Source organism: Nothoprocta perdicaria, unplaced genomic scaffold, assembly GCF_003342845.1.
Source record: "Nothoprocta perdicaria isolate Ctin4 unplaced genomic scaffold, notPer1 scaffold_25, whole genome shotgun sequence".
Lineage (NCBI taxonomy): Eukaryota > Metazoa > Chordata > Aves > Tinamiformes > Tinamidae > Nothoprocta > Nothoprocta perdicaria.
Window position 1 is genome coordinate 430,801 of NW_020455477.1, and position 17,759 is coordinate 448,559.

At 40.3% G+C, this 17,759-nt stretch overlaps 1 long non-coding RNA gene across 3 annotated transcripts in view; it reads right to left on the reverse strand.

Annotated features, from left to right (window-relative positions):
- The window catches only part of LOC112947926, a 118,958-nt gene that overhangs the window by 46,185 nt on the left and 55,014 nt on the right, over positions 1-17,759 (reverse strand). Inside the window, exon 1 of one of the 3 annotated variants that reach the window (XR_003249503.1) lies at positions 16,490-16,522. The exons of the other annotated variants lie outside the window; for them this stretch is intronic. This is a non-coding gene — a long non-coding RNA (uncharacterized LOC112947926). Of the gene's footprint in view, positions 1-16,489; positions 16,523-17,759 lie in introns of those variants that run through there. 3 annotated transcript variants of the gene reach the window in all.

Sequence of the window (17,759 nt, forward strand, 5' to 3'; positions counted from 1 at the left end):
AATTGCTGTTTCATGTAGTCCTATGAACACTGCTCAGTCTTATACGATCACCTTCAGGTATTGCATTAAATAATGTGACCATTCTTGTGATGTGCCTCTTTGCCAAGGAAAGCYTTGGCACCATCTCACACTGGATGCTGCTATCGCAGCCCACAAGGTATCGCCTCCTCTGCTGATAAAGGAACAGACCTGTCACAAGAATCAAGGTTCTTGAACAGGATCAGGTCTTGGAACTCCGCCGTTGAAATCRAAGAGCTTTGAATCATTACTTCTTAAAACAAAAATGTGTTTTTTGACAAGAAGCTTAGAAATACTAGAAAACATGTATAGTTAAGAACAGTAGAAATCTTAAAAACCTTGATTCCGTTTTTCTAAGTACCAATGAATTAACATGTCTGTGGCTGTGTAGATGGCAAAAATATTTGTAGGCATTAGCTTTCTAGCTGAGCTAACTCAAGTGCAGCTTTACCTTTCATCAACCAGACCATCTCTATTTTTCTTTGCACCAAGATGAAATGGATACCTTGAACATCAAAACAACACAGCCTTACATTCTGCTTACATGCCTCTGACAATACTTCTTCCCACCTGTAGGTCACCAGATCAGAGGTCAACAGGTCAACCCTGTCTTTTTTTAATTCAAATTTAAGTCTAGGAATCCACACTGCTTAAAGGTTTAGATGAGCTCTGTCAAGTCAAAGTTGCTCACCACAGGTGCATGCCTCTATTGTAACTAACTGCTATAAAGACCACTTACCTTTTTCTTCAAGTGACAACCTTTTGAAGTTGCCCTGCACACTTTTCTGCTACCTTCCTGCAACTATATACTGTGGATTAAAGGGTGACAACAGCACTCCTACAAACGATCTGCATCAACTGGTCTGGGAGATGGGAAGAAAGCAGCAAAGTTTAGTCAATAATCATTGCCTAAAGTACCGAGCAAGAAAGGTGAGATGTCAGGAATCCTCTGTTGTAAGGCAAGAAGAAAACCAAGTATGGAGGAGATTACTCATTGATTACCAGAAATATGTGTGCTTTCAAGTTCTCTTGCCCTCAATTTTTACATATTCACAGCTAAGCAAAATTCTTGCAAATCAGTTGAGGAAAAGGAAAAGAGTTGCCTCAATGATGGTTGGAAAGGTCCCAACACAGTCCTCCTGCCGTAGGGAGAGGCTGAACAGTTTTGACTCAGCCCAGTGCAAGAGGCGCTGCCCCAGAAGGAGCCCTGGGGAAGGGCTGCGACACGGAGCGAAGCCTCCTTCACCTGCAGGGCTGGGGTCCCAGCAGCCTCACACCGCAGGTCACCCACTGCATAGAGCTGCAACAGGGCAACCAGCTTTGCTACAAAGACATCAAACTGAGATTACCCAAAAGCTGTTACAAATTCATATTTTAGACAGAGTACTTGGCTTTCTATTCACTCTCCAATTAAGTTGTCAGAAGGTACAATAAATACACTTTACATCACAAAGAGCTGAGAGCAGTGTTTATACTTCTGTTCAGCTGATTTAATCGTAGTCACCAACTAAAACACAACATCTCCAGATTTCCCAGTGACCTGCCTGGACGTGACAGACCTTTGGATGTATATTAACACCARCATCTCAGGCTGCCAGCAGCACTCCAGCCTGCCCTCCCCTCCACCTGRTACCCATGCCTTGGCACGCATCATTTGCAGTGAATGAAACTACCACATCACATTCCACACAACAGATAAAGTGATACCAAAATTGAGTTTTACCTTTTGACCTGCATTTCAAGCTTCGTAAAAGGTGGCAAAACCCAGCCTTTACTCTCTGTAAATCCCTAGGCCATCCCAACTGATTGTGATAATCAGTTGATTATCACAGCTGAAAGAATCCTTTAAAGTCATTATTTATGTAATAGCTGTACCTTAAACATGAACTGATGAGGAAGCTTTGCCACGTGTCTAGACATCCGTTAGTAAGCTCCTACCATAGCAGGCTCTAATTAGTTCCTCTCAGCAACTTCTGAAAGCACCTTGTGCAGCAAGCAGGACTCTGGCAGCTCCCATGCTCTCATCCAAGGCACATGCTTTACAGAATACAGTCATATTTATATCAGCTCGTGTTAGTCTAGTTGGAGATGGTATCAGCACACTCAAGCACTGCAAATAACTCCTAGTTCTATGCTAATGCAGGTGCAATTGTTACCTGGTCTAGACAGGGTCTACAGCATCCTCATTACACTGGTAGTTAATGTAGTTTAACTGCACCATTAGCACCAAAATTTCCATTGCATGTAACAAACTTTGTGTGCTTAATCCTTAGTCTTTGCACACAATCTAACAGACGAAATTTTTACTGAGAGATACACCTTTACAGTAGCTGCAGTACTCAAGTACCCCATGGTATTTCATATCCAGAGGGTCCCTTCAGACCAAGTGAGACATTTCTGGCAAGCTTTTTTTGACATTTGAACAAAAAGTAGACCTTGTCCACTGATCTGCAGACTTCCCAAGTGAACGTATTTAATCGGGTTATTGAGGTCTAGGTTAACTTAGTGCCACGTATCACAAGACTACTGGCAGAACTGCTAGAACAAGCAAGCTCTTTTTTTTGGGAGAAAACCAGCTTCAATGATTCTCCTTTTCTATAGCAATGCCATCAGAATTGACTTCTCAGGGGCCTGGAACATCTGCCCTATGAGCAAAGGCTGAGGGAGCTGGGCCTGTTGAGCCTGGAGAAGGGGAGGCTGAGGGGGGACCTGATCAGCGTGTCTAAATACCTCAGTGTAAAGCAGGAGCAACTTCTCTGTACTTACATTAAGGACTTGAGTATCTCTTGAACTTTTATATTGTATCAGATAGGAAGCGACAAACAATTGTTCTTTCGACTAGCCCATTTCAAAATGCGAGAAATTCTTAAAACCTTAGATTTAATCCATACTCCAATGCTTTTACAGCAGAAAGGTCATACTCCTTCCCAAGGATAAACCGCACTTGATCACCACAAGGCAAAGCCAGAACACCCAACAGCTCCCCATGTATGAAAAGTGTATAGTGAGATATCAGGAGTAAATAAAATAACAAATTTTCCTAACAGATGAGCACTGAAAATTCAAAGTGAATAAAATCCATTTCAAAATTAAAGTACATATTACAGAAAATATACCAAGAAACACTTAAATGCAGAGCTAGACTGCATTCCAGTTCCTCCTGCATCACAGAATTCCTCTTGCTCCATCTTGCAGTGACTCAGCCAAACACTGTCATACCTTGTAGGAAATGTGAAACCATTAATTGCTTTATCTGATATACTGGAATCCTGCTAATGACTTATCAATTATCACAAAATCTATCTGTCAGTTTCTTATTAATCAAATATGTTCTGGAGCAGATTATCCTTTGAATTGCTTAATGTAAGGAGACCAAACTAYTGAACGAGTATTTGCTCATCCAGAGAGCTGACAAGCACCACAGCACAAGACAGGAAAAAAAATCCAAGTGGACATTTTCTAGTCATATTTGCCATATCAAAACCACTTTTCACCTAATTCTGTTTCCTAAAATAAGTTTAGTCAAATTGATAAGYTAAAGCCTTACTAAAAATAACAGTATTGACTAAAATGGTTGAATAAAAACTAACTATAAAACCCTAAAGTTTTATATCTCTGCCACAAAGATGACAAGAACCGCAACAGGAACCCCAAGAAAAAGACAGAAAAACAAAATCCTTTCTGCATCAGACAATTTCCTTTTGAGCAAAGGCAACAGTCTCTGCTACAGCAGTGAAATCAGATCACCACCTCTTCCCAACTAGTCATTTAAGCCATCTTGTGAAGAGTGTCAATAACCAATCCAGGCTATATAAAGAAATACTCAAGATAAAAAATATATTTAGCATGGACCAAGCTAATTGTTTATACTGCTAGGATTAATATCTTATACTTGCTTTCATGATTAAAAAAATTGGCCATTTGTTAAAACAAATAGGAAAGAGCTGGCACAGCTGATGCCGTTTTATTTCTACATTCCAAAGAGCATTTATCCTAAATATCAAGCATTTGTGATATTTTGCATAAGCACAGCAGTACTTTTAACAATGCATATGGGGAAAGYTGGACATTTTACCTACAGAATTTATCTGTCCAATGAGTTGGAAAAGGCTTCYTAAATTCTCAAAAACAGTTGTAGAATTTAACTACTTCTCCCATACTGATAAAATCAGTTTTTCAAGTACCCCCTGACACTGTTCTATGCCTTGCTTTATAAAGATAACTTAATAACTACCATTCTGTGTCATTTAGATGGATAAACAAGCTAACACATACCTACCAATTTGATAACGGCTGGTACCTGCTCCTCTAGATGACTATGGGCCTTACAGTTATTTTCTCCGATTGGGCACTGTTTTACCAGGCAGTTACTTTGGGAGTTGAGTTCTGCAGTTCAAAACACAAGAATTTTCAGCAATTGGGCAAGTGATTAAACCTCCTTTGAGGAAGGGGAACCGAACAGGGATAGCCTGAGAGCTGCCTTGTCACATTAAAACTTGGATATATCCAGCATGTACTAGTCAATTAGAAAGCAAAGTGTATCCTGACAGGGAAAAGCCTCTGACCATTTTATCAGAGGACAGGCATTTAGGACTCCAACTCTATGCCTTAGCCCAGGGGCAACAAATCATTATTTATGGAGCCATTTGACCTCCTCCTCCATGTTGCCACCAGCACCATGATGGTTCTACTCTAGCAAGAGTGCAGACAGAATTAAAGCAAAGTTTACTAAGGCCTTATTAAACTCTTGGAAGTTAAAGTTCTAAAACATTAGAATTAGCTCAGTAAACTATTGCACCCATACCTAGATACCTTGTTAATTTGGAGCGCCTGAGCATCAAAAGAGTTTAAAATGTCTACAAGATCTTCAGTCTTTAACTGGTCCATATCAGCTTCCATTTTTATAAGTCTTTGGCACAAAAGCAGCATCCTCCAGAAGCACAAACCACTGACTGGGACCCCACTCCCAATGAGCCTGCAGATAGCAATATAAAAATTCAGATACCTTCCCTAGAAGCTCYTCCCCCACCACTGCAAGCTGCTAATCATGTGACATTTAATCTAAACCAAAGGCAAACTCTTAGCTATGAATATTTTCCCCAGCCAGTGCTCTAAATGTAATAATGGTTTTCAGAACGTGTGGGTCTGGCTCACTTCAAGCGGTTTTGCTCCTTCCTCGACTCCAGCTGCAAACTACTAAACACATACTTTTTTAGGTCATTATGGCCTAATGTCTGTGGCATTACATTATTTCAGTGACATATCTTTGAACATACCGTAATTCCAAAAACTGCAGGTCATCTTTTAGCTAACTGGAAAGCAGGATTTTATATTAACTCCATCCTTTGCCTGTATCTCCCTTTTTTTTTTTAAACTACATTCAAACTTCCTTTCCCATTATTCCCTTCTTGGTAATAAGTCTTTTAAACTTGCCCTATTAGGAAAAAACATTGCTAGTGGCAAAAAGAGCACCACCAGTGAGAACATCTTCCATTCTGATAAACGCTGGCACAGAACCAGGGAAGGAGAATAGCTGAAGCACAYCACTCATAAGCAGAGTCTTGGAAAAGGAAACCTTGCCAAAGGCAACTTCTACTCCTCCCCTTAAAAGAAAGTAATAATACGTAAATAAAACAACACACCACAAACAAACAAGAAAACATACAGGCCAATAAAAGATGTCAGCTGTCTGCAGAATGATACTTGTATGGTTCTTTCCTCAAAGAAACTAGGTTCTAATTTGTCCTTTAAATTACTCAGGACTCCATGGTCCAGTGATGTATATATGCATTAGATGCATATTCCTGCTTATATTCTAATCCCAATTAGCTAACACACTGAATGAATTTAGGGGACTGTTTAAGAGAGGGAACTCAGAGCAGCAAACATTGTGTACATGATGTTTGAGTCAGAGCTCCACAACCTCTCCCCAAAACACCAGATCAGTCACTGCAGCTCCTTGAGCCTTCAGACCTTTCTTCACAGTCTGTGTCAGGTGTCATCTCTTGTGAGCTGTGCTACCTCCTGGGCAGGAAAAGCCAGAGGGTCAAACTTTCCATTTGTGACATCTCTCCACTCACTCCCTTCAACCAAGCACCCAACAGAGTCAACTGAGCTCTGAGGAGCCAATAATGGCCTGGCTCTTTCCCCAAGAGAACATGGCACAAAAGGCACTGCAGTTATTCTCTGCTGCACRGTTAGTTGGGTCCATCAGCTGCACTTAAGCCATGACTAAGGGCACGCTCTGACCTAGATCAAGCTCAAAGGCAAAGCAAGTGCTTAACACCAACCCACCAAGCACAGAGGCTCGGCTGGAGAAGGGAGCTTGTGCAGCACGACTGCTGCCTAGAAGATCTGTACCCTATTCCGAACAGGAAACATCACCGTTGCCAGCAAAGCCCAGGGACCAAAGGCTAGGAAACCTCAGGACACACAAGAGCCACGTCCATTTGTGAGAACAAGGGCAGCATGGCCAAGTTACCATCTTGGCACCAACACTTTGGAAAGCAGAACTACTTTAAAGGCATGTAAATGCCCCCAAATTTCCAACCTTGCTCACCATTTCTTGTTCCTGCTGCCAACAGCCTGGCAACTTTTGGTTCCCTGACACTAAAAGCCTACCAAGAAGACTCATTTTCCAGGGAAGCTTTGCTGCAGACTGAAGAGTTTTAGCTAAGCATGCACATTTGGGATGTGTATCCAAACCAAACCCAAACATTTTGGGATTCTTCCTTCACTAACTCCAAACACATTTGATATGCTTAAACACACATTGCATTCTGTCAGAAACCAAATGCTATTTGCTTTTCCAAATAATCAGATATATTCTGCTGGATGATTAACAGGAATATTGCTCACTCCAAACAATCAAACACATTGGTTTATTTTTTAATTTATTTTTATGTTATGAGCCTGATCCATAGCCCTTACAGGCTATGGGACTATTTCCAGTGACTTGGACAGACTTTGGATCAAGCTCTAAGCGATTTTTCTTTCTGGATATGTTCATCCATTGAAGACTGAGCTCAGAACTTTTTCACACTGCAGCTCAAAGAATGAATGGACTTAAAGCTTCTTATAAGGCCGGATATCGCTAGGTAAATTGAATACAGAGGCTTGTTTTCCTTACATTTGGTTTTGATGTTCTGTTCACTAAGCCTATGTCTGCAAAGGTTATAGATGATGCAATTTATTTTCCTTCTGCTTTCTACCAGTAGAATGCTGCTCCTCTTCCTAGATTAAACACAGGTTTTATTGCACATTTATCTCAAAATATATTTCTTTGAAAGGTCCAAAATCTAACAGCATGTTTCACATTTACTAATAGTCTCTTGTTTTTATCCTAGCCTTGTAAGGATTTTGCTTCCAAACCAGTCCTGCCCTCAATGTCAAGGGTAGGTTTGTCTAAATTTCAGTGGGAAAAATACAGTCATTCTCATCCTGCAGCAAACACTGTGGAAACTTATATTATAAACATTCCATCATGAATATGACATTTAAAAAATAGCTAGTATGTGAAATAACAATAAACACTTTGTTTGCTTTTGAATTTATTCCTTTGCTCCTAATCAAACCGAGATTACATACACTAGTAATTTTCCATGTATATTTTAATTACCTCTATGTATAAATTTGCTTATTTTCTATTGAATATTGACAAGTGCTGGATTAACTGCAGAAAGCTGCTATTATATGCTATGCTAGATGACTTATGCATCATCTCAAACACAATCATATTTATAAGTACATTGGACACCAAATTGTCATTCATATCTTCATACCAAACCATGCTTTCTTCTTATTTTCTATAGATACAAAACAGAAATCAAGCCCATGCCAAGACTGTAATTTACAGTATTCATACAGATTTTGCAAGACAAATTTTTCAGACTTTTAAAACAATACTTAACAAATCATTCCTCTTTAAAAAGAGGCTATCCTTAGCCTCCAGGAATAATGAGATCGAGTCAGTAACAGGCATGTTTATATAACAATTAAAATAAAAGGCAGAATCTGCATTATGCAGTCTTATTTATATTACTTTTTGCTCAAGAACAACCCTTATATTTTACTTTATAAGGGATTCATTTGAGTGTCTAAGATTTAAGATAGATCTACTGTTTCATAGGCATCATGCTACAAACTTATTTTGCAGTTTCTCGTATACTAGCCAGTTACTTGCACTAATGGAGAGCAAACTATTCCTAAGCTGCTCCTGTTTTTGAACATTTCTCTATTCCACAAGTCACCGCCAYGAGTGTGCCTAGAAAGTATGCTCAAATCATAGATTTTAATCAAATTATCTTCCTTATTATTTATTCACAGATACATACCAAGTAGAAGTGATTCTATACCTATGTAAAAGTGATTATATACAACATTTCAACTAGCATATAAAGCAGATACCCATCAAATGTTTTCATATTTCTTATCAATGGAGCAGAGTTAACCATAAGCATTGCAATCACCTAACAACTCAAATGTTGAAATAATCAAGCTCATAAGCAAGCAGTGGTACCATTTTCCTATGTATTCTTAATATAGTACATATATAATTATATGTATGTTATATATATAATAGCCATAGCTAGAAAAGTGAAGGAAAATATGTATGAGAATACCAGGGACTTTATTCTGAATTTATCTCCCTGCTTTACAAAAGCAGAAATGAAAACACCTGATGTTGTAGTTTTTTTCCCCTTCCTAAACTCGCTGCACTTGTGTTACTCGAAAGCCATGACTCAGATACAGTGATTACTAAGACTGGGTGCTTGGACTGTTTTTACACCTTCTGCAAAGCAGATCCTGTTGCTAAARAAATCACTGTGAAAGTGTAAAAAATGAATACCCAAATGGCCAAACTGCAAAAAGGTCAGGATAGAAATAAATTTTTCAGAAGTTCTTGAAACAAAGATCCTCTGTCTTGACACCTATTAGGGGATAGCTCCAAATGACACTCAGCATTTTTACTCTCTTCAGTGCCGTACATGACTGAGATTTGAAAATCCTTTAAGTCCAAAGGAAGTAAGAATGCAAACTACTGAACTCATTCATTTCCTATAAAAAAAAGCAATAGCAGCTTCTTATGAATTGGATGGTGCTATATAACACTCCAAAACTGCTCAAAATAAAAGCCAAATTTAGCACCAAATACCATAGCTATAGGAAAACTTAAGTTTTTAGGAAAGCATGGAACAGTGAAGTGTTAATAAAACATAATAAAGTGTGTATTTTTAGAACATTCAGATTTTAAATAGAGAAACTACTAAATATAAAGATGTACTTTTTATATATCAAGATGGAAAAATCATGGAAATTTTATCTTAGAGGTACTGTTTAGATGTGATTTCAAAGCTAGAGAGAACTAAGGCTGTCAGTATTTGATGCTATAGCAAGATGTGCAATTCATGATTCAGTTCTGCCAGGGAACAAACAGGAACCAGTGCCTCAAGATTCCTTTCACAAGCGAAGAGAACCCAAGAACGCTCCTGGATCGCTCAGGCACTGAAATGACAGTGGAGTCCCTCAAGTTTGGCAGACCCTTAAGATGCTTTTCCTGGAGCACCCAACCCTAACCTGAGATACTACCTCTGGTGTKGCCCACCAGGCTCAAGGGTGCCAAGCATGAGACCTTATCATTCAAGGGTCTCAGTGGAGCCTCTCCTCTCCTTTGGGCAGCCCTCTTCAGCGCCACTCAGAGCCTACAGCTTTATCTGCCAACCCTCAATATCACCTCCAGCATGGTGCTAAGTATGCACAGATTCCCCTTTTATTTCCAATACCGCTGCGATACCTGAAAAACACTTTTTCTTTTGGGTGGAAGTTGATATAAAAAGGAAAATTGATAACAACCCTCCTAAGTTTACCCTAGTATGTAAACAGCACATAACTAAGCTGAACTCAGCCCTTGGTGAAATGACCAAGGGCTTCATCATATCAAGCAGAAGGATCTTCAGCCCTGCATGGCACCTGATGAGCAGAGCATCCACTCACCAGGCTGAGGGAAAGCTCCTGTTTGTTCCCTGGGAGKTGCTGAAGGAAGAAGGTTGGAGGGAAGAAAAGCAGTTGCAGCCGCACTGCTCTGCAGAGCCATTACCCTCCCGTGCTGACAGGAGGATGAATTCCAGAGAAACCAAAACATAACTCATTGCTTTCCCTTTCCACCGCTCTCTTCATAAATATTATCCTAAGTACCTCTTCAGCCAACTCTATTTTAAATAGGCACCTGCTCACTGGAATGACATTGAAAGAGCTAAGTACCAACTAATGCTCCTCAATTACATTAACATTGTCTTCAGACCTGTAAAATAGCTTTGACCTTATTTGCCTTTAGAAAACTTTGCTAGTATCCCTGATGCAGTGACTATGTACATTTTGATAACATTTATATCTCAGTCTTTAAAGTTGTATTCTCTTAACTGAATTACTACATTGAGAAAAGTTTCTGTTCTGGTTTTCAAGCAGCATTGATTTCACTAATGTGAAGGCCATAAGGACAGTACAAAGGCAGAGCAAGACAAACTGTTGGTGCTTTGTGCCTTCCTTGCAGCTCCTCAGGTTTCACAGACACCGTGTGTGACCAAGAGCACAGGGACCTTCGGTCTGTGCAGTTCCTCCCGGTTAAGCAGGGACACACTCCGCACGAGTGGGCTCATGCACTGAGCTCTCTGCACGTCTGCCAGTTATTACAGGCACGAGGCTAACAGGAGGGTACAGCCAGCAACATCCCTTGCTGAAAGGGAGACCGCATCATTTTGGAGTTAGGCTCTCAAAACAGCAGATCCTTTCCTTGGCAGAATAGCTCCATTGCCAGAAGCTTTCAAGCAGCCCCGCAAGCAGCCTAATGTCTTTGCCAGCACCCTGAGGACAGAGCCTGATAAAAGCAACCACTCCTTCTCCAAAGAGCCTCACAGGAATCCCCAGGGCAGCTGCTACCAAAGGACCATCCAGGTGTTGCTGAGCCAGAGCAGGAGAAGGGCTGGGAATGAGAGGAATCCCGCACCACTGCCCACCCCAGCTGCCTTGGCCTTTTGTTCCTCCAGTTTCTCTCAACTGMAGCCACGTCCCCCTCCTGCCCGGGTGACAGACAGCTCCCAAAACCCGACCACCTGGCCTTTATCAGGAGGCATAACCAGAAAGCCCCCAGGACCCGGGCCAGATGCAAAGTAAAATTCAGCAGCATTCACCAGCAAAAGCACTTACCCATTACAACCTGCTTGTTCCTTGGTGAAGTTTATCATTGTTTACTGACAGCTCAGCCCGAGGAGCTAATCGTCTCCTCTGGGGACTGCTGTCAACACCTCCCTCTCCAGGGCTAATTGTTACCCTATACTAATGTCACATATGAACAGCACCCCAGCAAAGCACAGGGTGCAGACTGCAATGCCACTACCGTGCAAACCAGTGCCTGGGGAAGAGCAACTGCTCGCTCAGCCCCGCAGTGACCCACGCACCACACTGCACACGGGGCCTGCTCAGCCCCACGGTGACCCACGCACCGCACTGCACACGGGGCCCGCCACAGACAGGCAAACACCACAGGCATCGAGGCTCCAGCTGAGGAAAAACAGCCTTAACATCTAGCTCATGGAACTGTTAGGTCTCCAATACAAAACAGATTCAGAAATACTGAAGTGTTTTACTTGAATTTGGCCACTTCTAATTTGTTTTCCAAAAATTATTTTTAACCCAAAATATTACTACTGACTTCCTGCATGACAAAATTTACATGATAAAATATATATAAATGCTACTTGTAAACATAACATGCAAACAAGTATTTAGTGAGGGGCTGCAGAACACTACAGGTCTCACTAACGTAAATCAGAGCCTAGCTGTCAAGTATGTGATTTGCCCTCTTGCTGAATGTTGGTACCAATAAAGGTTTTCATTATATTATGTTGCTTTTAGGTGCTTACGGATTTTAAGTGTCCCATTGTTTTGGGCTCCTTTGAGAATCCAGCCTTTTCCCTAATATATATTCACACAAATTATTTCCCTCCATGCTGCGGGACACTGAACATGCCACTGCTTCTCTTCAACTTCCCTGTTCCCGAGAGACCTAATACATCTCAATACTTTCACTGGAGGTCAYAAGCCTTATTTCTATTTTCTTTTTGCTTCTCTGTCAAGTTAAATGTGTTCCACGTTTAAAGACACCGATAGCGCCGACAGTGCGAGMGCTGCTATCCCACCCGGCCAGGGCTTCGTCTGAAACCCACCTCTCCCTCCRCAGGCACCAGCCAAGGGCCCCAGCGGCAACACGCAGCTCTCGTTATTAGGGCTCTTGCTTTGCATGCCAAGTTCTCCAGAGAGAATTGAGTGCATTTTGTATCCAGCTGGAATATGTCACAGATACATTCAGGTCTTTCAATTTTAACATTCCCAGGTGATTTTTTTTTTAATATTAGCCTTTGGTGTAGAAAGAAATCTGGACTTCCAGAACTTGTGCAGTAACAAACCTCTCACTATTTTCCTCCTGGAAAACCTCGGGTTCTTACACTGAAGGTCTGATCTTCAAACATATTCAAATATTTTTTCTCACTTACAAAGTCTCACAAATAACCAGGCCTAGCTGATGCTTCCCGAAACCTTTTAACTTCTCCAGTTAAGAAAAATAAAACACTTTCATTAGATGAATGCAGTACTAAAATTTTATTTTTAGCTGAACCATTTTGAAATAGTAGAATCAAAATAAATGGTGAAATTTTGAAATTTTAATGTAGTGTATTTGAACAGAAGCATTTTATCTCTGCTATCGCTTCAGATATCTATCACTAATATGATCTTGGATCTAGTACCTATTTAAATTAGTAGTGAAGCTTTCTACTCATTTTATTCATCAGGGACTGCATTTACAACATCTTTAAAACTTTATGGTTTTTCGACACAAAGAGAAAACCATCTTCCATGTGTTCTTGAAAGAATTATATTAATTCCATGCAAAGAAAAATTTCTGCCTGCTGTAAATAACTGATATGATTTGTAAAATATGTTGATCACTTATGGTCTGATGTAAATCCTACTCAATCATAAAAATACTCCCATTGATTTCTGAGGGTGCTGGATGGAGTCCTTAGGCAAAACTGTTTCTTGCAATTTTGTTCAATTTGCTCTGCATGGTAACATCAAGGGTTCTTTTATACTTATTCTGATTAGGTTTGGTTTCAGCTTTGTTTATTAAATAACGTGAATAATGGTTATGGAGGAATTTGAGTGGTGGCATTAAGAGATAAACTGAAAACTTATACATGAACACAACAAAAAACTCAAGAAATGAATTAGATATTTCCTATATGTAAACAATTTCCTCAACCATCCTCCTGCCACCACTCAAATGCTGCATATTTTTATCAGCTACATTCTCACAGAAGATTAATGAATTTGGGAAGTAAATGAAGATACTTATTAACATGTGACCATTACATTTTGAGGCTCAGTCTGAAATCTCACTTATTCAAATAAGCACCCAGCCCACTCCATTGCCTCACCCCAGGATTTTTAGGTAAAAATGGCTTCCTGTGCCCTTTCCCAATGTGCAACTGGTCAAAAACTGGAGGTCTTTCAGCTGATAAGGCCCTCACCAGCGATGCTTTTGTCTTTGACACTTCTACGCTGTTTCACTGTGCTGGGCTGGATTTGAAGTTAGCCTTGAAGACCACCCAGAAGTACCAGCTGGAGGAGAACTCTGCTACTCACATTCTTAGCAGAAAGGAGCTGCTATCACCATAAAACAAACTGTGCTCAGTGTTTGGCTCTGCATATCTCTTGCTTGGTGCTACAACAGCGTGCAAGTTGTACTCGGGAAGGCCAGACAGGCTGGCAACCAATTACTCAAAGCCTTTTCTCCCCTCTGCTCCAGCAGGGCTTGCTTCTCTCAAGTTCTTTGATAAAACCTTTTGGACCAGCGGCAACACACACCGATTAAGAGATCAAACTCTTCCCCTCGGGCAGTTTTGCAGAGCAAGAACTTGGTAGGGCATAGTGCACATTTGTTATGGCAGGTTTTTAATGACATCTTTGATATAGCAGTGATAGGGTTCCACATGTGAGAGTAATGCAGCATATGCACTCGTGAATCAGAGCTAAAACAAATTTAGATCACCTCCTTCCCCTGGTCTAATTTATTTGTTTCACTGATTTGAATGTAACCCTGGGTGTTTCTTGCAACTGAGCATCTGATCCCTCCTGGGATTTTACTTAAGCRTGTACACTATAAAAATTATAACAACAACAGGTATTTTACATGAAGGTACTTTCCTCTCTGTCCTAACCCTGCAGCTCTTGATGTTACTAAACTGTTGGTGAACTTCTAAGGGAGGCAGACCATGTGTTGACCTGAGTAAAACACATGAAACCTTGAAAATATTAGAAGGTTGTGGACTTTGGAACTGTGAACCTCAGCTGGAACTTCCTGCCGACTATTTTCCCGCTTAGGAGGCATCAGGTCAAGTTTTGTGCTTTGCAGCAGGCAGCAAGTCTGATCACAACTGACAGACCGCTTTGAAAGCGGGCAGTAACCAGGAAAGCTTCATCTGCTGCACAGGATAGCTGTAAAGAAGTTTCTAAGGTGGGTAATAAAAGAAAGCCCACAGAGGAAARATGAATATATTTAGAAAACTACACATCATTTCATATTCATACAAGACAATAAATTGTGTCTCAGTACATTTTGTGAGACTACTCAGTTCACTACAGCTAAAGCATCAGCTGAAAATACCTTAAGTTTCTAAAYATCAATCTTTAGTTAGATAAATTATAAGCTGTTATTATAAGCTCTAGATAAATTATAAGCTCTAGATAAAACATCTACATTAAAGTCATCCTGCTGAAGTCTGCTTATTGCAAGTCTCAGAGTGACAGCACAGCCATATATTCAGATCATGTGGGTGAGACTACACACATAGCTCTGTGGGTTTCTTAAGACCTGATATTCAGCATTTTACTATCTCACTGCTATTTTCACACTGCAGAATGACAGAGGTACAGATTTTGCTTTGGAATCCATTAACATGCCACTGGAACTTCTCTTCTCCTCCCCTTTCTCTCTACCTCACTTCCTTCTCATTATCTCAAGGTCAAATATTGGGACTGTTTTCTGTTCATCCTGAACAAGATCATGATCTAGTAATCACACCCAAGACGACAAGAGAACTCTTGTCAGTGTAAAAGTCTAATCAGAGAGAAGTGGTAGGAACCAAAGCAAGAGCAACTGTTCTTCCCTCACAATTTGATAGGTCCCAGACCCAAGTGCCTGGACGGTCTCTTGATCATCCAGTGTGCATCAAAATAATACACTTCAAACAATGTGTTTCACACAGAAGGGCCCATAAATTGTCATGAAAACAATAGACTAATAGGTTATAGGTTCAGCTACTGCCCTAAGTCCTGACCTGAAACCAGCTTACTGCTAGAGATCCAGACCTTTCCCTAGCAGATACTTGTGTAAGGGTGAAGGGCTTCACCTCATCACAGGAGGGAGCAACACCCCTGGGCTTCACTGTGTGGAGCACAGAGCAGGGGTGAGACAACGCTGCACCCTGCCCTGACCTTCTCTTTGGACTTGAAGCCCTGGCCGCTTTTCACAGGCTATTTGGCAGCCAAAAGTCCACAGGGGATAAAATGCCTTAACAACAGAAAATGTTTTCCATCTCTCTTCTCTGGATCTCCAAATCTGGATAGGGCCACTGCCAAAAGGTTTGAAGGAACAGCAAGAGGAGGGAGGACAGTGGAATGGAAGCAAGGATGAGAAGAATCTCTGTTTGACTTTCTTTGCTTCCACTACATCAAATAGAGGAAGCAGAGCTGGAATCTGAACTCAACCAACTGGACTCAGTCTCCTATAGAAGGAAAGCAAACCAAATACCTCCTGTATGGATCTTCTGCTGGAAGGTCAAGGATATAGAAAAGAAGAACAACTGTATAACRAAACAGGTGAATAGAGGAAACAACAGTCACACTGTCAAACCCATCCTCTCATTCTTCTTATGTGAGTTCAGGACACAAGTTGAATGCCAGAGAACATACCAAGATTGTAGCCCAAGGAAGAAAATGACAAGGAGTTGACCCAAAAAGGCAATGTTCAACTCTTCTGAATGCTTTAGTTCTGTTTATCAAACAGAATCCTCAACATTTCCAAACAGAATATTTTCATTTCATGCTCCCATTTTCTACATCACATGCAAAGAGAAAACAAATGAAAACGTCTAGAAGCATCAACAGTTTATTGCACTAGAGAAACAATTCACTCTTCTGGCTCTGTTTTACCCCAAAGTCCTTCTGATAGCCATTGCATGGATAACCAGCAAGTGAGGCCTCATGGCATCAGTATATGAAATCAGTCATATGGGTAAGATGCTTCAGATACAGGTAAGATCTCCCTGATTAACAGTATTCATTAAGACAAACAACAGCTAAAACCTCCCCCCAAAAAATCCATTTGCCTCTCTGAATATCCAAGAAACAAACCCACCTTCCTTTACGAGAAATCTTTATGTCCTTAACTCCAATACGCTCTATGTCCTAGCTGTATCAAACCAGGAAGAGAGATAAAGATCAGAAAGCAGAACACAGTTCACAAATTCTCCTGTTATACTAGATTGTCTGTGTTTGGGTGGGACAAGGATTTGGGAGAACAGAAATATTATTGCAGGGATTTGTGGTTAATCAAGACTATCGTGTGATATGAAACACAGGAAACCACCATAGATTTCTGGCTGTACTCATGCACCTAATTTTTACTGACCACTTTGTAAGATTATCTGCCTCTACACAGAGGTCTTTAAATCTTTGGTGCTGATCCTGCAAGATCTTAGARATATGCTTAATTTAGCAGTTACTGTAAAAAGTTCTGCTGAACTCAATAGTCCAGTTGTACTCCCAGTGTTAGGCACTTGCCTAATGATCAGTAAGGCCATTAAGTATGTTCAAAAAAGATCATGTAATCTCTCAGTAGAACGTGAATGTCTAACAACAGTCAATTCTCTATTAGCCTTGTGAAATTTAACAACAAAACATACACTTTAAGCCATTTTATAGGATTAAGAATTTATCACAATCCTGCAATCAAATTCTAAGCAACAAAAAAAGAAGTCAAGCTCCAGAAAAGTATCAACTTCAGAAAGGTATCAACTCCCTTTTATACTAAATATTTAGCATAAACTATACTAAGACTTGTCAATTTGTATAGCTTAATCTCCACTAAATTCTAAAACATCTTCACCTGACCAAAACTAAACAAATGTCCCCATGAATGGAACAGGAATTGGACTAAGTTCTTAAGGTGTAAGAGTAGTTCCATAAGAGGGCAGAAGAGACAGTAAAAAACCCGTAGAGAAAATGGCTCTCATTGTTTTTTTTTTTTAAATTTACAGGTGAAGGAGTACAATATTTAAATCATATAAATAATAAATCAAGTAATTTCAAAGTTGACAACTACAATTTGCATTGAGACTAATTCATAAAGTTTCAGGCGTCACAGCTTTTAGACAAACAAATCATTGAGAGAGAAACATTACAAGCCAGATGGGTGGAGAAAAAGGGTTTTCTTTTTTTTTTTTAAATCAACAGCCCAACGAGGAAGAGCATGCCAGTGGGGAAGGGGTGTTAGTCAACATTAAAATACTGTCTTCCTCTGTCCTTCTTTAATTATCGACTATCAATCCAATAAAAAGGAAGATAATGATTATTCAGCAGACTATAAAGTCTCTCACAATGAGATCAGGCTGCTAGAGGACAYAGCT